Below are 23,414 nucleotides of genomic sequence, written 5' to 3'. Positions count from 1 at the left end.
TTGGGAGTATGACTTTAAACCCTTCTCTTTTCCCCCAAAAATGTCACAATAGTCCTTTTTCAGTAGCTGGTGCAGGGGGTGCTACATCGTAACCTTTGAAGTTTACCTTATCTGTACCAAGTCAGGGTATCCTAGCTCCGTCCCCTTCAAAAGAGACATGACATCTGAGTGAGTCTTGCTCTCCTCTGCCTGACTGTCTTGAGAGTCAGGTCCAAAAGGGCTACTCTGCCAAGTTTCCCAGGTACATGCATGATGCGATGCTCCAGTCAGGGTTTTTACTTTGAATTCTGTGAATTGCAGTCTTACTTATTCCGTATAAAACAGGACTGCAAGTCCCAGAATTGAAAAAAGATACTGGAGCTGGAGCAGCACATCAGACATTTGCCTGTGAAACTTTGCAGCTACGAAAGGGGTGTAGTTGTGCTCAGTTTTTTTTCTGTAAACAAATTTTGTTGAATTTGTAGAGGTCAATACAGGATTTCCATACGATGATAGACATGTAAATAATATTTTTTTTTAAAGGAGAAAAATTACAGTACACATCTTATCCAGTATCGTAGGATTACACACAATAAACAAAAACATCAACAACTGCATCCAACCAATCCCGAATCTGCGTCTAGTCCCTTGCCCATATCTCGTGATTACTTGCGTCACAGTTGCTGGTGTATAGTGACAGTGTAAACCCTCAGTCCTTAATGGTGCTCAGTTTTGAAAGTTGTGGGAATGCCATTGACACCTTATCTGGGTGCTGTCCCTTTCTATGGATCAGTGCAGCCGTGCTCAAGGGAGCCCTCTGCCCCTCAGTAATCACCCGTGTATAGGAATAAGTTATGGTTGTGAATGACACCAGTCCACTCATGTTTTCTTGTGCAATGCGTTGCTGTGTCTCTGTAGGTGTGGTGTTGTGAAAGACTCGCCTGGAGCCTTCCCATCTCCTCTGCCGGCCTCTGTGCTTTGGAATCCAAGCACAGCACATGTCTGTGACAGGCTAGACCAGTCTTCTCCACCGAGTAGTTTGTGAGCTACTGGTAGCTCCCCAGCTACCTGTTTAAGTAGCTCCGCACGTGCAGGCCAGTGAACTAAATTGGAAGCTTTTGCTTGGTTTAATTAATATATCCCTATCAAAGTGAAAAGTATGTATTCAAGCCAGAAATGTGTGTATTTTCAGAATTCATGAGCTTATATTTGGAGAAAAGTGGTTGAGTTTCCAAAATATAGTTAAAGCTGATATTTGAGAGATAAAAATCAAACGGCGTTGGACTATTACTAATATTATTTACTTGGCCTTGGGGATATTGCAGCTACAGCTGTTATGCATTACCCATGTAGGGCATTCCACATTGACAAAGTCGTTTTTACATTAATGCTGACAACCATGCCTGATGCGCTGAGGTGATGATCGCTGCTGATCTTGCATATGGTGCCCACTAATGTAATCTCGTCCGATGTGACTATTATATCTCTAATAATATTGGTAGCTCGAGAGGATTTTTATCTAACGTAAGTAGCTCTTATATTACAGAAAAGGTTGAAGACCCCTGGACTGGAGCCTCTCCCTCACAGCTGGGGTTGGATTACAGCTGCACTCTTTCTCCCAGTCTTTCCTTCAGGGTAATGCAGTACTGGCGATATATAGTTGATGTGGTCTCCCAGATACCTCTCTATGCTGCTCTGTCTTTTGCAGCAGTTCTCAGAGTCGTCCGAGCTCTGGGTGGGATATGTGAAGGAAGCTCGGGGATATCTGAAAGGGTTTTTTCTCGCTTTCTTGGTATTTCACTCTCGGTAGTACTAACATGCTTTTGTGATAGCACTCTTCCACCGGTTACCATATTTTTTTGTATGCCATGCAGACGTTGGAGACCAGTGAAGGCTCAATCGTGACATTGTGTATTGTGCTGGACCCTAACTTAGCATGAGTATGCCAGGATCCCCAAAGACCAACTAAAAGGGGTGGCCAATCCAGCCCCCCACAGAGCGAGCCGATCCCCTCCATATGTGTTCTGTAAAGGTGTATTCACTCACTGACTGTTCACCCAGCAGTCAAGGGCCATCATGGGCCTCATGCCTCTGTCTGCCTCTGTGCAGCCGCTGGGCCCATAGGACACTACAACGGCTGCACTGGTATTGGTCATGTGTACCACTGCGGTCCACAAATCCTAATAATGAGGTCTGGGATTCATTAACTGTATCGAAACGGGGTCTGGGAGCAGCCCCCTTCCGAAGAGCCCCCTCGCCCCAGGAGTGGGGAGAGAAGAAGAGGGGAAAGCAGCGTGCACCCCAGACGCCAGTATGATCTGATGGGGAGTTCAAAACCCCGGCGACGACTCACCAGCAAATTGCTACAATTAAGCTGATTAGGGCGGGAATTAGAAACGGTATCTAGCCCCGATGAGCTCTTGTGTCTGAGATTAGTGATGGGACAGATGGCGGGGCGCGAGGCGAGTGTGGAGCGGCGGCCGGCACGTGCGCCACAGCAGTGAAAGTCCGCAGCTTTAAGGCCTATTGATTTTTACTTTGCTGACCATTTGCTCATTGCCAAGTTCTTGATAAGTCTGCGTTTCACTGCCGGAATCCTGGCCTGCACGCAGCAAGGAGGGGCTCTTGAAGGTCCTCGAAGCTTATTCGAGGCAAGGTTCTGATGGCCCAAGATCACACGGATCTGGGAAGCCTCGTTCTGAGTGTGCGCGGGTGGGGGGCATAAAGATGGTTGGGATTCAGAGCTCAAGTTTCCCAAGTTCTTGCTTGGGTACTTCATCCTCATCTAACCAGGTTTTTTACTTTGCGTTCTCGGATTTGTTGCCCTGATTTTATAATAAGCCCAGCGGGCTCCAAATACCAAAATGTAAAGTAAAATACCTGGACTGGATGACCTAAGCACGCATGGAGCGGGAAACGCGAGAGCTCTGGAAGCATTAACGCTTAACATGGTTTATGGCTTTCGGGGGCAGCCAGGAGATCCGGGCTCTGGGGCACGAGGCTACCGGGGGTTGGACTATATACAGTTAGTGCTTTAGAGGCGGGGCTGCGCTCTAGTGGTTCCGAGCCGACTCAGCCGAGGGTCCGTTCTTTTATAGTCTATGACTCTGCATTTTCATTGCTTTAAATAGTCTGGGGGTCTTGAGTGTTTCGGATCAAGGCTCAGTGCATGTTGTGCTCTGGGCACAACATATAATCATTATCGCTCCCCACAAAATGACAAACTTATTTTTTCTCAATGATGGCATAAAGTGTTAACAATTTTAAGCAGGGTAACAATTTGTGGTAGGGTTTAAGGGAACACCATTTAATTTAGAAAAAAATTTATATACCGTAATTTTAAAAAATGTATCACAATAAATATATAGAGTAACACTTAAGCCAAGCATTACAATCGGGATTGCTTTCTGGGGTGGTGAGGGGCATTTAAAAATAATAGTCCAAGAGTAATACTCTTTTTTGACTATTTTCTTACAGTAAATGCATAAAGTTACATTACAAATAGACCACAATTTGTGAGAGACTAGAAGGCATCCAAAGGTTTGCTAAAAATTCCATTTTTATTCTTGCCTTTTATATTTTAACATGGTCACAGCAAACTTGGCATTAGCCTATGTCTTGTGTGACAACTTCAGCCACCCGTAGCCTCTTAGCCAACAGGATTTTGCAAGCTGGGATTTTTTAGCTCTTACGTATAATGTTAAAAACACAAACACAACTGCAACACCCATGTCTTGGGTGCAATGTCAAGGCGGTTGAAAGGACTGCTGAGGACACAGGTGTACTCTTAGACAGGTGGCAACACTTCCACTCAGAAGATCAGGATTATATTAACTACTAGTACTCACAGACCTGGAGATAGTCCACTACAATCGATTAAGTCACGTATCCAGTGCTTAATTTGTAACATAAGAAGTGCTGCTGCTCGGTAGCTGCCACCAATGCTGTAGAAGGTTCTGAAGACTAATACCAAGACTGCATACTCTTGAGTACCCTTCATGCAACTTTAGCCCGTCACCAAACACTCCCATACCCTATAACTTACTCCTGTATGCTCTGTCATCTTGCTTTCTTCTTGTGTCACCTTTTAAAAGTTTTTCTTTTAATCCTTCATTCACCCTTTTCTGTCTTTCTCTCTTTTGTTCTGGGTCAAAGTGTGGAAATATAAGTGTCTGTGCCCAAAAATAAGTGCCATTGGGCCCCGCCTGCAACCACCGACTCAAATTAAGCACTGGTTGAGTTTTGGGCAGTTTTTGCGCAGAATATCTTGGGTAACTCTGTGGCAGTGATATCTATAGCAGATCACGCATATGTACTCATGGAAAGAGAAGGGGTAGGACCACACTGACACCATAGGGCTTGGCGAATGAGGCAGGATATCTTAAGAGACTCCGTAAATGTAGCAGAACTCGCCCAAACGATTCAAAATTACTTTGAGTTGAACGATTCCGCTTAAACCTCACTAGACAACCACTGAGATTCCCTAAAGTAGTTTTAAGAAAGGTAATAATAGTCAAAGCAGCAAGGGCTACTAGAGAGAGGAGACTTCCAGGATACCCTATGTGGAGAGGTGTGGTGCAGCGGCCTGGGCAGCTGACTTCGGAGCACAGGGTTCATGGTTCGATCCCGGGCTCCGGAGGCAGCTCAGCTCAGCAATTTGCACGACGGCCCCCAGCGCCTTGAGACCCGTAAGGGTGAGTAGTTTGCGCTTTACCAAATATAGATTTATTTATTTACCCTATGGCAACTGAGCACAGGGTGGCTTAATAGGCACATAAACTTAAAAATACTCTCAAAGACTATAGGATTATAGCCCATTTGTGGTACTGAGGACCAACCGGGCTAAGCAGGTTCTCCTCTGATTGAAACACATTTTTTATGAGCAAGGCAACTACACTGGGAGACTTTTGGCCTTAATACAGCGGGACATCAAATTCACAAAAGGTGATAGGAGGAATGCTTGCATTTTGTCTAACCACTGAAAATCGCTTAGGGTAGCATTCCAACCCATTGTTTTTTTGCCCACAATGCCACCTCAGTTTGGACCCAGCCATATGCAAATCAGTCTGACATCAGTGGGCACCAAGGGAGAGAGTATATATTTCACAAATAAGAAGTTTGATGGGAAAGTGGTGATGGAGGAGCAATGAAAGAGATGCCTATTTGCGGATTTTCATAGCGTGTTATAATAAAAAAAAGCAAGGTTGATTGATTCAGGATTGATGAGAATGGGCCAAGAAACTCGACACGCCACTCAAACTTATATCAATTCTACAAGCAAGAAAGGGGCTGGAACTGGATAAAGCCTAGACGGGCTTATATCATTCTGTAAAACATTCAGTTCCAAACTAGTGGGACCACTGTCCATCCTTTTTAATTCGTTTGCACAACAAGTGAGCTTGGCACCTTTAGTGTGTTTTCTAAACCTGGGAAGGAAGTGGAAAATTGTATTTCTTTAGGCACTCAGCCCTGTTGAACCTGAATCAGAGCAATTTTATCTCAATATTTACAAACAGGCCAAATCGATTGATGCCATGTGGAGCTCAATCGATTGATGCCATGTGGAGCTCATTAAGGGCAGACAAATGTAGAATAACTTTTCAGAAAATATCCCACCTGTAGAAAAGGCATAGAGGGGACCAACATGGCCGCCTAACGGAGCGGCTCCGAGCGCCCGGCCCGTCTTCTCCTGCATGGTCCGCTCCTAGACGACCTGGCCGGGAGCCGATGGGCGCATCGAGACGCGGAGCAGTCCCGCAGCCTGGGGGAGAAATTTGAAGCGCTCCGGTCCTCCCCGGGCGCCGCCAGCCGTGTTTGAAGCGGGCCTGGGGCGCGGACGCGGAGCACCTGGAGAGAAGTCTGGCGGCGAGGACTAATGGAGCCCGCGGCGCCCACGAGGTATCCGGGCCCCGGGCCTCCTGGGGCACAGTGGGAGCAGCCTGTTTGCGGCGATCGCGGGGGCCCTCCCCCCCCCCTCAATACCTGCCTACATCCTGCGGACCCTGCTTGCCAGTTGGGGAGTGGAGCTGCTTCAGAGGGGCGGCTTGGCGCCAGGTGGAGGCCGGTGAGTGCGGCGGCATCGACGCGGACGGCAGTGCCATGGAGGAGGTGCGGGGGCTCCTGTGGTGGATCCAGGGGGGGAATCGGTGAGCCCCTGGCTACCTTCCCCCTCTCCCCCCCCCTCAATTGCTGCAGCCCCTCCGGGAGCGCCCGCCTGGACCCGCGAGGGGGCACTGTGGTGCCTGGGGCCGTCCCTGGGTGTCGGGCCTCGACCGGCGGTCGGGAGGCCCGGCTCCCTCTTCTCTCCCCCCTCCGTCCTCGCCCCGGGGTCCCGCCCTGCAGCGTTTGCTCACTGGTGTGGAGTGGAGAAGTACGGAGCCCTACAGGCCGTGACGGCATCGGCTGCGGGCGGAGTGAGGTGGCGGCGTATCACCTTGGACCCCGACGGGCCGTGGAACGGCGGCAGTCCCTGGGGGGGGCTCGGCTGTTACATCGGGCAGCGCCCCGGGAGGCGATTTGCGGGGCCTGGGTCTGCCGGTTGCCCGGGTGAGTGGACACCCTACCTACCTGTTCCTCCTCCTGCCGCCCAGATCCCCGGTCCCCCTGGGCTTGCCGGGATCCTCTGCGGGGCCCACCGGTGGGTGCGGTTGTCCCCCGTGGACTGCGTGAGGCCATCATGGGTAAGGACAGGGCCTCCAAGCCGGCACCTGCGGCCACCCAAACCAGGATTGACCAATTCACGACCTCCGAAAGGGGACCTGGCTCGACTGGGGAGGCGGCATCGGCCCCTGCCACGGATCTGGCGGCCATCTTGCAGGCCATTAATGCATCCCGTTCCTCCCTGGAGGGCATGGTAGGTAAGGTCAAGGTAGACGTTGCCCTTCTCCGCAATGCTACTACCCGCATTTCTGAGGCCGAATCGTGAATCTCGACAGCGGAGGACGACATCTGTCAGCTGCACGATCAGGTTCGGGAGCTCACCACCCACTCTAAGGAGCTCCACCGCCGGGCTGAGGATGTGGAAAACCGGGCGCGTCGCGGTAACCTCCGCTTGGTGGGGTTTCCGGAGGGGGCTGAGTCGGGCCGGGCCGACGACTTTTTGGAGGGCTGGTTCCGATCCTGGATGCCAGCGGACAGCCTATCGGCCTGGTTTGTTGTTGAGAGGGCCCACCGCTCCTTGGCCCCGAGGCCTCCGGGGGCACCCCCCCGCCCCTTCATTCTTAAGATCCTTAACTTCAGAGACAGGGATGCCATTCTCCGCGAGGCCAGGCGTGCTGACTCTCTCAACTTTCAGAACCATAAAATCATGATCTTCCCGGATTACACTCGGGAGGTCCAGGAGCAGCGGCGATCCTACGCGGAGGTGAAAACGAAGATGCGGTCCCTGGGCCTTCAATACCAGCTGCAGTTCCCAGCCCGCCTTCGGGTCATCTTTCAGCATAAGGCCATCTTCTTTGAGACACCTCGGGCCGCTTGGACTTGGTTGACGGAGGAACATCCGCTGCATCGACCTGGACGGGGCTCACCGTCGAGTAGTCGCAGGGGACCAACTACATCCAGGCCATCCAGGACCCATCGTAGGAGGCGCACCGTGCCCCGGGGACGTGCTGAAGGGGAGGTGGTGGTCACACGTTCCATGGGACGGCCGTGTCGGTCCTCTGGAGCTTCCCCTGCCTCTTCGGTCGCCCCTGCCAGCCCTGTTGCTGCGGACTGCCGGGCCGGGTCCCCGGTGCGGTCTGGCTCAGTGGCCTCGCCCGCGGGACAAGTGGACACCTCGGACCTCTCCTGCAGTCCAGTTATTTGACTCGCTCCTGATGCAGGTGGTTTATTTGATTGCTGGGGGACTGGGGATGGTTTACCGGGCTGCCAATGTTAGTACTTGAACTTCCGTGCTCCATTTCAGAGATAGCTCTCGACCAGGGCGGGGGATTTGGTCATTATCCGGTTAAATTGGGGGTCCACTAGGTGCTCAAGCCCGAGCGTTTTAGCTTGGTCGTTGTTCTTCACAGTTAGGGCGACAGATGCTTCCGTTCTCGAAGTATAGGGTGGGGGGTGGGGGGTTGGGGTGGTTTTGGGGTTGTTTCTTTCTCCTATGGAGGATTCTGTTGGTTGGAGAGATCCTCCTCAGTGTTATTGTTCTATGGCATCATTGCGTTCTTGACCTTCCCGCTGGCCTGCTTGCCCGTGGTCTCTCCCCTTGGGGATCCCCTGCCCCGGTCTCCCTGCTGGGGTCACGCTCCGGGGACGTCCCCCCTCTGTGTACACTAGATGCTCCGACCTGGGGTGATGGCTGACACTAACATTCCTAAGGCCGCCATGCGCATTCTGTCTTGGAATGTCAACGGTCTTCTGGACCGCTTCAAGCGCATGGCAGTCCTTAAATACGCGCAGCGTCTGGGGATTGACGTCCTTCTTTTGCAGGAGACCCATCTTCTTGGCAACAACTGTTCCTTTCTTGCTTGTTACGGGTATGATAGGATGTGGCACTCGGGCTTCGTTAGGGGTTCCCGGGGAGTGGCTATCCAGCTTCGGCGGACTTTTCCCTTCGTTCTTGCCCAGGTGCATTTCGACTCCCAGGGCACGTCGGTTGCGGTTTCTGGTGCCCTTGAGGGACGTCCCCTAGCCTTTGTCTCTCTGTATGCGGCCCCGTCCCAGTTGCAGCCCGTCCTCTCGTACACTGCAAACTTACTTCCCACACTCCCGGCGGGCGCGCTTGTCTTGGGGGGGATTTCAACGCGGTGTATACGCCCAGCATGGACGCGACGGGCCCCGTCTCCCTTGCCAGGGCTACCCGCTCGAAGCTGCTATCGGGCTGGGCCGAGGCCCAGGGTTTGTGCGATGTGTGGAGGGTCTGGCACCCGCAGGCCCGCCAGTACACCCACACCTCGGCGGTGCACCACTCGCACGCCCGGATTGATTTAATCTTTGTCCCCTCCACTGAATGCGCGGGGTACAAGATGCCCGCATTCTTCCCAGGGGCCTCTCGGACCACTCTCCGCTGCTTTTGGCCCTCGGCCCGCCTCCCTTCTCCGCCCGCCCTGTGTGGCGCCTGAACGCTTGGTTCCTTCAGGATAAGGACTTCCGGAAGTCGGTGGGTACTGAGATCTCTAATTACTACCACCATAATGTGGGATCAGTCTCCTCCGCGGCCGTCCTCTGGGAGGCTGGGAAGGCGACTATTATGGGAGCGGCTAAAGGTCTTGTGCAGCAGCAGCGCCGGAAGCATCTCCAGCGGCTTACTGAGTGTGAGGCGCAGGCCCTGGAGCTTGAGCGAGACCCGGAGACTTTGGATGACGCCGGGCGGGCGCGACGACTGGCCTTTCTACGGGATGAAATTCGCTTGCACTCCATGGAAGCGGCGAAAACTTTATGGCGCTCCTCGGTGGCGCGGGTGTACGGCTGGGGGGACAAGAACGGTGCTCTTCTCCACCGGCTGGCCACATACCCCCGGTCAAGCAGGATTATCCCCGCTATTGAGGGCCCCACCGGTGAGACTCACACGACCTCCGTGGCTCAATCCTTTGCCGATTATTATTCCACGCTGTACCGTGCTCGAGAGCCCTGGATCCCCCTTGGGGAGCTGTTGGGAACAGGTGGTGCAGAGCTGCATTGCTTGGGGCGTGAGGCTAGGGAGACCCTCGACTCGCCCGTTACTCTACAAGAAATTGATGACGCCATCAGCCACCTGGCTCCCGGGAAAACCCCGGGTCCGGATGGCTTCCCACAAGAGTACTATGCCCACTACCGTGAGACCATCGCTCCACTGCTTTTGGGCCTTTAGGCAGAGGTGATAGAGAAGTGTTCGTTCCCACCAGAGACGGACACGGCTACGATAGTCGTTCTCCCTAAGACGCAGCCTCCGTCGCAGTCCTGCTCGGACTACCGACCGATATCTCTTATTAACACTGAGATCAAAATATACGCCACCATCCTGGCACAACGGCTGCGTCCTTACCTCGACTCGCTGATCCACCCGGACCAGTGTGGGTTTATGCCGAACCGGGGAACTCGACACTGCTTGCGGCACCTGCATCTCGCCATGGCTCACCGAGAGCGCCTCTCTCCGTATCTGGCTTTCTTGTTGGTCGACTTTGAAAAAGCCTTTGACTCGGTGGGGTGGGTCTACCTGGACGAGGTGTTGGAGAGGATAGAGTTCGGTCCTCAATTCCGCGCCATGGTCCGGATCTTGTACTCGGCTCCACGGGCCAGGGTGTTGGTGAATGGGGCCCTATCTCGCCCGTTTTCTATCGGGAGAGGGACGCGTCAGGGCTGCCCGCTCTCGCCCCTCCTCTTTGCCTTGGCAATGGAACCTTTCGCTGTTCTGGTCCGCTCAGACCCTGCTCTTCGTGGGTGGGACTGGCCGGGCATGGTCCCCGATAAAATAGCTCTGTATGCCGACGATGTCCTCCTTTACCTCTCCGACCCAGCTACTTCTGGTCCTATTGTGCGTGGGATTCTTCGTCGGTTTGGTCGGGCGTCGGGTCTCCGTCTCACCCCCAAGAAATCGGTCTTGGTTCCGCTGCACCCGGCTAGAGATTGCTTCGATTGGCAGTCCGATATTCCCCTCCGGAGGCTATCTTTTAAGTATCTGGGTCACCCTTCTACCGGAGCTCTGTTGGGCCCTTAACGTGGCTCCTGTGGTCAACAAGGCCAGATCAGACCTGGCGATATGGCAATCGCTCCCATTGAATCCGTTGGGGGAGGATTGCTCTCTATAAGATGATGATCCTTCCCAAATTCCTGTACTTGCTGCAAAACACGCTCTGCTCTTTCCCTCGTCCGTGGTTCCGGGACTTGGATAGTATGGCGACCAAGTTTCTATGGGGTGGCGGTAGGGCCCGTCTGGCACTTGGCCGGTGCCGGATTCCATCACACGACGAAGGTATGAGCATGACCGACCTATACTTATACTACCTTGCGACTCGGCTCCTGGTGGTCCATGACTGGTTCTCAGGCGGTTGGGACGATCCGGCCTACAGGCTGGAGGTACAGATACTGGGGTTCCCTTCTATTCAAAATATGCTCTACGGGGCGATGCTTCCTCGGTCGCTTCCAGACGTTGTACGGGCCCCCTTTTTGGCTTGGCGTGCGGCTCTACGGCATACCCGGTGGTCGGGGAAACTGACCCGCGTTACACCACTCTGGCATGGCACTTGGCTGCGGGAGGTCCGGGCTTGGAAGGATTTCGAGTGTGGGACCTCCTTGGGATCTCCTGCTTAGGCGATTTGTGGCGGGGGAGTCGTATGTGCTCCTTCCGGGAGCTTCAGGCTTGCTTCTCGTTGTGCCCCTCACAGTTTTACAAATATCTCCAGCTGCGCCACGCGGTTCGGTCCCACGTCCCTCTAGATTCGCGGATCCCTGACCATAGCCCACCAGAAGCGCAGGTGATGATGGGCGTTTCTGGGTAGGGGGGGTATCTCCCGTATTTACCGGGCCCTGGTCAATAACACCCTAATGGACTGGGAGGACACAAAACTGCGCTGGGAGGCCTGGGTAGGACCACTGGATGAGACCGACTGGAGGGACGCCCTTATGGCACCTAGGACGATCACCTCCTCGTCCAGGCTGCGGCTCATCCAACTGTACTACTTGCACACCGCCTATCTGACCCCGGAGCGCCTTCACCGTGCGGGTCTCTCTCCAGATGCTTCATGCGCACGTTGTGGGGCGGACCCGGCGGACTTCTTCCACATGGTGTGGACCTGCCCGCGTCTGGGAACCTACTGGGGCGAGATTGAGGCTGAACTAACTGAAACACTGGGGTGGGAGGTTCCCCATGATCCCAGAATGGCCCTGCTGGGGATAACAGACGGTCTGGACGGTTCCCGTCATGAGAAATTTTTCCTCATTACAACTTTGGTGGTAGCGAAGCGAGATATTGCTGCCGCCTGGAAGCGGCCTGACCCCCCCAAATGTGCTACGTGGAGGAGGGGTGTGGACTGGTGCGCAACGCAGGAGTGCACGATGTACTCGGCACGGGGCTGCCCTAAGAAGTTTCGCAGAGTGTGGGGGAAGTGGCTAGGGGGTATGATTTAGGGGTGTCAATGCGGGTGGGGGGAGTGAAGTGGTCGGGGAGGGGGTGGGAGGTTGTGCTGATGAAGGTCAATGAATGTGTAACATATCTTTTGATGCCAGTTCGCTTGCATGGTTGTCCATGTATTTTTGTATGTTTAGTTGCAAAAATAAAAATTTGCTTATCAAAAAAAAGAAAAGGCATAGAGTAAGAGGTCCCTATCTCTCCTAATGGGGCTGCACATAGATGAAGCATTCGACCAGGTGAGCTGGGGATCTTTTAGAAGCGGTCTCCCAGAGAGGAGAACCAGGCAAGGGTGTCCTTTGTATCGTATTCTTTTGTACTTCTTGATAGAACCCGTTGCAGCTCGGATAAGGTAGGATGAGGAGATTATGGACTTGTCATCTGGTGAGATGGAACATAAAATGGAATATAATATCATTGTAGTCACTGATGATGTCTCTGACCTGGAGTTCTCCGTTCCGGCTCTGAGTGTGTTTCTGGAACAGTTTAAAGCTCTGTCGGGTTTTAAAGTGAATAAAAGTAAGTTCGTAATCCTCAGAGTTCCTGTCCCCCAGCAATTGTAACAAACCTGGAGGAGACCATCCCTTTTAAATGGATGAAATCCTCCTTGCATTAGCTAGGGGTGAAGCTCACAAGTGGAATAAGTGCTTAGAATAAGGTAAATGGACTGGCCTTAAATGCACAGATAAATGATAAAGTCGTAAGGATGAATATCCAAACTCACTTGTTAACCCTTTTTTAGGCCCTTCCAACAACTATCCAGAGGGTAGACATCCCGAGTGTCTAGCAGCACACTTATAGATTTATGTGGGCAAAGGGAAGGGCTTGAGTAAATAGAATACTCAACTGACCTAGAGAAGAAGAAGGCATCGCATGTCCAAAGCTGCTTAAATATTGTCAAGCCAGCCTACGCATTTTGATGAAAGGTCGGCCAGACAATCAGAGAAGAGATAGCTCACAAAGAATAAGAGACGTAAGAATCTTTAGATCTCTAAGAATACAAAAAAGCCATTTGAGATATAGGAGTGCCTATTGATCAGAGGTGGGCTAACCACTTTCTCCTTCCCCTACACACCAGTTCACTCAAACTCTGAATTTCACTATGAAGAGGAAAGTCTTTTAAGGGTGGAAAAGAGGTGAATGTCTTATATTGAGCGATATATTCTCCAAGGGTACAGATAAGACATTTTACTAGTGTAAAAAGAAATGCGTGTCAATTGAATTAATAGGCTATTGGACAACTAAAGGACTTTTGACATGATCTAAAAGTTTCCTCACTAGAAAATTGGCTTACAAGTTGATTAAACAGTGGTATGTAACACCACATTGACTACACCCAGTTTATCCCTAAAACGGAGATGTGTGTTGGAGGTGTGAGGAGCAAGTGCAGACATTGTTGCGTGTTGAGGATGTGAAGGCATCAATCCACATTGGGATGAACGTTTTCAGACGGTGGGGAAATTCTTTGTGTTTCCTTCTTGCAGACGATCCTGTTCTGGTGTTGCTGTGGTTTATACCTTTGGGCATGGGGCACACAATTCCATATGTCAGAAGCAGCCAAGCACCTGATTGGATCTCATTGGAAAAAACAGACACTGTCGAGTGGAGTGTTGTGGATTCTCGAGAGACTATCTTATGTTATAAGGCAGGCAAATAAACATTTTAATCGACTGTGAGGTCCTTTAGTGCACTGCTTGATGGGTGCGTCATTGGGGCGTTATTATCCACCTAGGCTTTGAGCCCTGTAGCCATTGACTCTTAGGGTTCAGATGGGGGTGATATAGAGGTGGGAGGGAGGGATAGAAACCTTGCAGTACCTGGCAGTATTAATCTGTGACAGCATGAGACACAACTAGTGGAGGGAGGGTCTGTTGGGGGGAACGTTTGTTTCTATTGCAGTATGTTTATTCTCTTCACATTATATACGGACATGAGCTCTTGCCTGAAAATACAAATAGCGTTGCAGTATAAAAACAAAACTAAAAGTCTCAAAAAGGAACTTAATGTGGACTGAAATATAAAAATAAAACTACAAGTCCCAACAATTAACATGTTGTGGGCTAAAATTCCAGAACGGTCCGAGCTGAAGGTATTGCACAGAACAGTTGACTGCTTAGCAGGTACGAACAACTTCTATTTTGTGTGAGGTGAGGGGGGCTGCAGTACAGGGGGTGGGGTCTTCAGGTCCTGAGGTTTCCAAGACGTATAAAGCCAACTGTCTGGGACGTCAAGGTTCTGAGTGCTCAGTCTTCTGGGAATAGAAGGCTTTAGTGATCAGGGTCTGGTTTCTAACTGCACTCTATTTCCAGGCCTTTAAAAGGGTACAAGGCTTTGGGCAATCATGGCTCTTAAAGGAATCCGGATCTGACAGCCTGAGACTCTGGGGTCTTGTGGCTCTCGATGTTCATGGTTCTAGAAGGGGGGGCAGAGCTCTCGAAGGTCATGACTGTTTAGTGATACAGGCTCAGGGATTTCAGTGCTCTGGGGTGTCACAGCTAAGTAGGCCCAGGACTCCAATAAAGGAAGAGGGCTGTGTGAGATCATGACTCTTAAGGAATTTAGGGGTGATCTGCACTTTGCGCCTGCTCTCGAGGTGGAAAGTCTTTTGCAGTTTAGGTTCTAAAGCCTGGGACCTACTTCCCAGCAGTATGCACACCATTGGATTTGAACCAGTGAGATTGTTCTTTGTGAATCCAGGCTGTGAGAACAAGGATTTTCAGTGTAGTATGTTCGAGTTCCCAAGAGGGCAGCAAGCCCATGGATAAAAGCAAGGAAGTGAAGCTGGGGTACCCCTTTTACCCTTTTGTAAGACTTTAATATTATGTGTCTGTCCCTCAATGTTTTTATGAATGCCTTTGTCATCATCGGTTCCTCAATTATTGGAACTTTCATAGATTCACATGCGTGAATTATTCTCCGCCGTCGAGATGGAGTCCTCGGTAGATTCTAATAGCAATGCAAAGTCAAATATAGACTAGAAAGGCCCTACACCCTTCAGTTTTGTAATATGTCATAGTCATTGTTAAAAAAAGAGACCAAACATAGGATTTAACCAATCAGGTTGTTCTGCCTTCTAGAACACTCCTGTAAGCACCTCCAGTCCCTCAGATTTTCTAATGCACGTCGTGCTAGGGAGTCTCCACTGAACTCTGCTCAGTTACTTCATTCCAAAGCTTGGTTAAGCACTTAATGCTTTTCTTCTTGCTTATATATAGCTTTAGACTACTAATCTCTTCATCTTCACTTTGTATTTGTTCTTTACTCAGACATGTCAGATTTGGAGAGTAAAAGCCTATTCAGTGTCTCTGGTACCTGTTCTAAGAAGCGGCTCCACACCGATGATCCTCACAAAGTCTGCATTTATTGCTTTATCTTGACCATAAGGCCAAAGAATGCAAGGTATGCCGCACCTTTTCTGATAAGACTTTGAAAGACTGTGGAGGGCGTCTACTCTTATTTATGGCTGCAAAAACTTGAAGCAAAGAATTATCCTGTATCCAGTGATGACAGTGAGGAGGCGTCACCTTCGTCCTCCAAAAGGTCTTATAAGAGGGAGAGATCTCCACACTCTCTTTCCTTGAACAACCTCAAAAAGCCTCAAAAAAGACCTCTCAGGGGACTTACAGGTGCAGCCCTTTAAATTCTCCTCACAAACAGTGAAAAGAGATAAAAGCATGACATATTCAAACAAGCACACCACAAAAAACCTGGTCTGAACTGCCTACAACACCTCCTCAGGTGAGACATTGCTTTAAGAAGCCCTCATCAGCTGCACCTCCTGATAGACCGCTGAGGAAAAAAACATTGTCATCCATGCCAAAATCCTCACCATCGTCTATGCTTGCTGCCATCGGTGCTCTTTCCAAGCCGGATACCACGAGAGCCTAGTCGACGAGCCATCTAACTTAACCGTCATCGACAAAAGTGGCATCAATATCATTGTCGAATGTACTGGTTCCGTCAACGATTCCACTTCCGCCAACGTCATCGACCTCGACGACCACAACAACTTCAAAGTCACCTCTATTGACGACCACTCTGGTTTCGACGGGGTTAGTCATGCCTCCATCGACAGCTCCGCTGATGACGTCAACAAGCCTGTCGACCGGGGGAAAGGTGTAAAAGTTAATAACAAAACAAACAAAAAACAGGACAGACACGGGCATTTGATTCCCGAGCACACCTCTCCTAGCAAGATGACACCATTGGTTCCATCACAGCTGTTGGAGAAGCAAGCCTCAGATGATGATGGACCATGCAGATATGCGCACAGACCTGCACATAAAGTGCCAAGATGATGATTATGATGAGGGGGAGTATGAAGGTCAGAGCTACGATGTCCCTCAGGACCAATATCAACAGTAGTATCAGGAGGAAATGGTTTGCATGCTCTCTGCAGTACTCACTGACTTGCAATTTATGTTGTCAGGCTATAGGAAATGTTTTCCCTCCATCTTCTGCTCCCATAGACCCATCCACTCCACTAGCACCAATGGTGTCCATCCCTTCATCTACTCCACAAGATCCACTCTTGATGCCTACTCCTGTACGCCATTCACCGCAGGCTGGTTTGCTTCAAGATCTGCGACTTCTGATGACGACAATGAGGAGGGTGAGCTCCATGACCCACGCCAAGAATTAGATGATAATCTCATTCCCACACTATCATCTCCCTCTCGAACCCCTGTTGATTCTCCACCCAAGGATATTGGTGGGTTCCACAATATACTAGAGCGAGCAGCAAAGCGGTTCGACTTACCTGTAGCTTCTACCCAAACAGACTTTTTCCTTTACGATTTTAAGGCACCATTTAGGAAAACTGTAGGAGCTATGTCCATTGTCAGTTACATCTGGGAGGAGGGCTTGAAAGTCATGAAGACTCTGGCCACAGTAACTGCGGTCCTCCCCCCATCTGGAGAAAGAGTACAAGGCTCCAGAAGACACTCTTGCTTGTCTGACCAATCACCTGAAGCCTGATCTAGTCATCTCACAGGCAGCACAACACAGGTCGAAGCACCCATCTGCACCATTCACAGCACCTCCAAACAGAGAAGGCAGGTGCCTTGACAATGTTGGTAAAAGGTTCTCCTCCATGTCAGGGCACACTATTACAGCAGCAAATTCTCCTGTGGTTCTTTGCAGATATGACCGCCAGATGTGGTCCGATCTTGCCCCATTCCTGGATCACCTACCCTAAGAGTTTAAATCAGAGGGCAAAAGAACCTCCTGGAAGGAGATCACACATTGCCGGAGGTGATTGACTATGCGATGGACATTGCCGTAACTGCCTTTAGACTGCTGGCATGTGCAGCCGTTTCACGCCACCAGGGCTGGCTTAGAGCTACATTCTTCCACCCTGAGGTCCAAAACAAAATTCTCAACCTTCCTTTTGACGGAGAAGCACTTTTTTGGCAAACACGTTGATGAGGCACTTCAAGCTATCAAGGCGAATACCGACACAGATAAGTCATTGGTAACGCTTCAGTTTTGGAAGGTGCCCTTTCGAGGCACCCGAGGGAGAGGCCTTCCGTCTTACAGGGGAGGTTACCAGCAATATCAGTACCCTTCCTACTCCTCTTCATCTCAGCTCTGTCGTCCCCAGTACGCCCAATGGTAGCTACCACCTGTGGCTTACAACTGGTCTACTGCAAGAGGTAGAGCAGGACATCAGGCCAATGACTCAGCAAGTCGCTAATGACCGCCTATTCCTCATTCCTCACCAATCCAGTTAGGGGGCAAAATATCTGCATACCTTCGTTGCTGGCAGGCGATAACTACGGACCAATGGGTTCTCAACCTTATTCAATTTAGCCATACTCTAGAATTTCTTCACATTCCACCTCTCACTCCACCTCAACCATCTGTTCCAAAACATCAACACTTTCTCCGTTAAGAGATCCTTGCAATGCTGACGAAAGGAGCAATAGAAACAGTTCCTGCATCACAATGAGGGAAGTGATTCTATTCCCGTTCCTTTTTGGTCCACAAAAAGTTCAGGCAATGACAACCTATTCTGGACTTGCGGAATCTCAACATCTAAGAAACAGTCCTTCCGCATGGTCTCCTTGCAGGAGATTATGTTGCCCTTGAACCCAGGGAATTATATGTCCACCCTCAACCAGCAGGACACCTATTTCCATATCTATATCCACCCATCTCACAGGAAATTCCATCGATTCCCAATAGCTAAGAGCCATTTTCAAGAGCGAGTCCGCCCTTTTGGCCTCAAATCTGTCCCTCTGATATTCACAAAGTGCTTGGTTCCTGTGGCAGCCTTTCTCAGAAAGCAAACACACCAAGTGTTCCTGTATTTGGACGATTGTTGGTCAAGGCACCATCCATGTGCACAGCTCGGGCATCCACAGCAGCCTGCGCAACACTGTTCAGGGAATTAGGCCTTACCCTGAATCCAGAAAAGTCAGTCTCTAATCCTTCAAAGACTATTACGTTCCTAGGAGAAATCCTTGACACTGCGCTCAACAGAGCATTCCCTTCGGTCAAGAGGCAATTAAAACTAATATTGCTAGCAGAACTCGCACAAAGAAGGTTTCTTTCAGTTTGCAGTTACAAATCCCGCTTAGGCATGATCTCATGCAACCCCGTAGTTCCATTCTACCGGCTAAGGATGTGTCCTCTCCAAGAGGAACTAGACAATCAGTGGTTTCAAGCAGAGGGATCTTTCGACAATCTGCTCACCATCACACTGGCCATGGTCAAAGCCATCTCATGATGGACACAATGAAAGAACATTTCAGTCAGTCAGTCTTTCCTTTCTAATCCCACCGTCTTCTTTGGTCATCATTACCAACACCTCCTTTAACGGATGGGGAGCTTTCCTTCAAGACTTGCAAGTCAGTGGCAAGCGGCAAAAGCCGCATCGCCTTCTTCACATCAACTTGTTGGAGCTCAAGGCAGTCCATCTTGCCGTACAAACTTTCCTTCCAAGAATAAAGAACTCTGGTTCTCGTTTGGACAGACAACACCACCACGATGCACTACATCAACAAACAGGGCAGCACAAGATCACACCTAGTCTCCCTAGAGGCACAGTGCATCTGGACATGGGCAATTCGCAACTAAGTGTCCCATTTTCCTGGCAACCAAAACACCACAGCAGACACTTAAGCAGACTAAAGACGCCGTGTCATGAATGGGAACTGAATCAGGTCACTCTCGCCAGCATCTTCCTCCAGGGGGGCAAGCAGAGTCTTGATCTTTTTGTGACCTCACAAAACAAAAACTACACGTTCTGCGCAAGCTGGCATCACTATCAGGGATCATGAGGAATGCATTTTCAATGGCATGGTCAATTTGTCTACGCCTTTTCTTCCAATTCCTCTCCTACCAAGGCTACTCATCAAGATGGAAGTCGAGCCCTGCAGGCTGATTCTCATAGCTCCCTACTGGCCACGCCAACATTGGTTACGGAACTACTCCTATTCTCGGAGAAGCATTACAGTCTCTTGAAATCAATTCCATCTCTCTTAACGATGTCCCAGGGCCAAATGTTGATGTTTTTGCTCACTCATCTATGAGGATCCGGAGCTTCCATCCTCATTTCTCACCAGGAAAAGATTTTTTAATTCTTTACAAAAAAGTACAGTACTAGGGAGGACACTCTAAAAAGACAGGGTTCAAACCTTGTCACTATTGTGGTGGGCATATATCCATCACTGACGTCCAAGATATTTGTAGTCCTTGAGGTTAAGGACTGCTTTAAGTTGTTCAAGCTGTGTCTCAGCATCAAGCCCAAAGCCATCAAGGAACATGAGGTCAAACTGTTCCTAGCCTGTGCTTGTGATGAACACCAGGCTTGACACGGTCACCATTTAGGTCCTCTCCTTCATTGAAATCCTCAAAAGAAAAGAGACAAAAACATAAAAATGAAAGGAAGCATGGTAAGTCTACACCAAGACACCGGTTACTTTCAAAAGGTAAGTCTCTGTAGTGACCTGTGCCTCCTGCGAATTGGTGCTTGGTGACTGAATTGGTGGAGATTACTCCTCCAGAGAACTCGCAACTGGTGCTGCCGCCCGTTCCATAGGCCCTACCGTCACTTCAGATTTTGATAACTTTCCTCATGCCTTCCAAGAGTTCCGGTTGCTGAGGGTCGATCTGGCCTTCTTTTTAAATGCCTGGCTTGAAACGTTCCGGCATGCTTCGGTCCCCTCTGGACTCCTTTGGGCCCTATTGAAGTGGGCCGATCTGGCCTTCTTTATAAATGCCGGGTTTGAAATGTTTAGGCATGCTTCGGTCCCCTCTGGAGCACCTATGGGACATATTGAAGCTCCATTGAGATTCCTGCTGGTGGGTCCTCCTGCAGTGTTGTACGTCCCCTCTGTTTTTACTTGGAGCACCTCTGGCACCATCTGAAGTTGTGCCGAAGCCTTCGCTGGCAGACTTCCTTCTGGCGCCACCTCATGCACCTCTGACACCAAGCCAGGCACCACCGATGCTGACTCTGGTGCTTCCAAAGCCAGCACCACCTCAAAACCCTGACGTCATGCAACATAATACTGACAACACAAGTGAGACAGCCAACTTGCTTCATCCTCTTTCATGTAACGTGCCAGACTATTTAGCTCAGCAGAACGGGTGTGGGTTGGCTTCTTCTGCTGGAATGATGAAGGACTGTTACTCAGGGCTAGCTGCTCCTGAGGTGACTTATTTTCCTGCAATACTGCGGAAAGCAGCAGATGTTCTTCAGATCACCCTGCCTACTGTAGAAGCTAAATCTAACCGCTTGACGGAGGCCATGCAATCTCTTGAGCCTTTAATACCCTTTAATGATGACATATTAGCTCCAGTGCAGCAGCATGGGAAAAGCCCACTTTTGCCCCTGCAGTTAACCGTCTAATTGCGCAAAGGTACAGATCAGTGTTTGGGGACTTGCCTTACTTGTCCTTACATCCCTCTCCAGAAAGTCTAATTGTGCATGCGTCATACATCGCAAAACAGAACCCCAGAGCCTTCCCTACACCTCCATCACATACTAGAAGCAGTAGGTAAAAATGTTTTAGGCAGGCAGTTTAGATCCCTGAAAGAAGCACGTTGGATGGGGAGCTAGAACCACTTTTGTGGGATATGACTCAGCTGTTGGTGCCATTTCTTCCAGACCACCTCAAGGATCATGTAGCAGAGGTGGTTTGTGATGGGCAAGACACCTCTTGGCAGATTAATAAAGCTAGCCTAGACACAGTCCTCCCAGCCTACCCAGCAACAGAATCGGCTTTTCAGATAATACATACAAAGAGGCTGTCGGCTCACCCTCCTCATCATATTCCCTTGTACTACCTGAAAATCTGCTTTAGTTTCTCCTTACAGGAGCATGTGCAGCCCATGAGAGGAAGGGTGTCCTGCCATCTGTTGGCCTGCAAGGCCATAACATCAGACCAATGGGTCCATCACATTGTAGAAAAGGAGTATACCCTACCCTTCCAGAAGTTCCCTGTCCAGATCCCTTCCCCACAGTTCCTTCAGTGAGGTGACTAAGTGCGCAATCCTGCAAAAGGAAGTGGCAGCCCTGCTGCAAAAAGGAGTGGGGAGGTTGGCTGTAGGGCAGCAAATTGGGTGGGTGGGAGAGGTGGGTGTGAGAAAGTGCCATCTTTCTTGCATGGTGTGCCCCCACTTTTTGCTGAATTGCTGAATGTACTTTGACTGAGTGTGCCCTGGACTCCTGCCAATCAGGTGCCCAGGGCCTATGTTCCGTCCCTAAAACACAAAAAACCCAAATTGGCAAACCCTGGCCACATGTCAGCCCCTGGTAAATGGTACCCAGGGCCTTGTGACCAGGGAAGGCACCTAAGGGCTGCATCACTCATTGTGCCACCCTTAGGGGCCCTGTACCCTTACACACACACACTGCCTTTGCAGGCTGGGTGTCTGGGTGCAAGACAAAACAAAGTCGACATGGCACACATCCCTGTGTAAACCAAATGAAGCGTATCCTAGAGTTAGGAGACGTCCCCCTGTGCACAGCTCGAGGCCCCTATGAACCGGGGTTGATAAAGTTAAGTCATTCAATATTCATGAATTGTAAGAAAATAAGATGCAGCGAAGCTTTGGTTGGGTCTTTCAATTGTTGTTTAGTAGATCAAATGAATATTCATCCGTTTTACATCCAAACGTTAAACATTGAAATTAAATTCATGGTACTTGAAACTGTAGAAGTCAAAGAAGGAAGAGACATTCACAATCTGCTTCTCCGCAGGGAAAATCACTGGATCAAATTGTTGAACTCAATGAAGCCAAACGGACTCAATGATCGCATGGAATTTTTGTGTTACTTGTAATTGCTACTGTTTCTTATGTTATCACACTCGTCTGTCAATTTCGTTTTCATTTCATTTCCATTATTTTACTTGTTTATCATTATCATTTACCTTTTGATAACCATACACACAACAGTCACTGTTTGTCAATTCCTACACTATTTGTCACTGCAATATGGCGCTTGCACTTGCTTGATTTTTATAGTCCTCTTTCTATACCCATTAAGCGCGTTATTTAAAACACCTTAGAAGCGCACTTCCGCGTTCAACCACGAGACATTCAGAGCACCAAGAAAGCGTTTCGTAAGTTTGTTTCACTTTTTTGTTTCTACTTGTCACATTTAATTTTACAATCACGCTACTCGTTACACTGGCACAGGTTGCGTTTGAGCATTTTCACTTGTTTTAGTACACTCAAATTGGCACAGTTTGTCTGCACTGAATTTTCATTTTTTGCTGTTTTATGGTTTTATTAACCTCGAACTTTGTTCACGAGCGCCATCACAGTTTAGAGCATATTTTAACAAGAGCACCCGTTTACACCTTGTTTCTAAATCCGTACAGCTTCCGAGTGATAGCCTTACATCTTTGTGATTCACTGACGCGCTGTCATTTTTTACGGTGCATGTTCCGACCAACTTTATTAAGCCTCACGCATTTGAACATCTTTATCGTCTTTGTACAATGTGAGCTATTTTCGTTTTCAATGACTTCCTGACTCTAGTGTTTTGTTATTATTCATAGATATGTCCCCTGACGAAGGTCCGTCCGGGACCGAAATGCATTGGGCTATTTTCCGAAATGTTTAACGTTTGGATGTAAAACGGATGAATATTCATTTGATCTACTAAACAACAATTGAAAGACCCTACCAAAGCTTCGCTGCATCTTATTTTCTTACAATTCATGAATATTGAATGACTTAACTTTATCAACCCCGGTTCATAGGGGCCTCGAGCTGTGCACAGGGGGACGTCTCCTAACTCTAGGATACGCTTCATTTGGTTTATATGTTTCAACACTCCGGATCAGAGAGTGATACCCCAGTAGCACGCCACAACTTTACAAACTGCTATAATTTTAGTTGTGCGCTTATCCATATCTTGTTTGTATCGTCACACATCCCT

The 23,414-nt window shown here is 49.6% G+C and overlaps 1 long non-coding RNA gene across 2 annotated transcripts in view; it reads left to right on the top strand.

Annotated features, from left to right (window-relative positions):
- LOC146799282 (uncharacterized) overlaps positions 1–23,414 on the top strand; it is a 380,959-nt gene that overhangs the window by 198,680 nt on the left and 158,865 nt on the right. The window contains exon 4 of one of the 2 annotated variants that reach the window (XR_014969258.1): positions 13,501–13,591. The exons of the other annotated variant lie outside the window; for it this stretch is intronic. This is a non-coding gene — a long non-coding RNA (uncharacterized LOC146799282). Of the gene's footprint in view, positions 1–13,500; positions 13,592–23,414 lie in introns of those variants that run through there. 2 annotated transcript variants of the gene reach the window in all.

This window comes from Triturus cristatus, chromosome 9 (genome assembly GCF_964204655.1).
Source record: "Triturus cristatus chromosome 9, aTriCri1.1, whole genome shotgun sequence".
NCBI lineage: Eukaryota > Metazoa > Chordata > Amphibia > Caudata > Salamandridae > Triturus > Triturus cristatus.
Note: the sequence above shows the minus strand (reverse complement) of the source record. Positions and strands in the feature narration are given on the sequence as shown.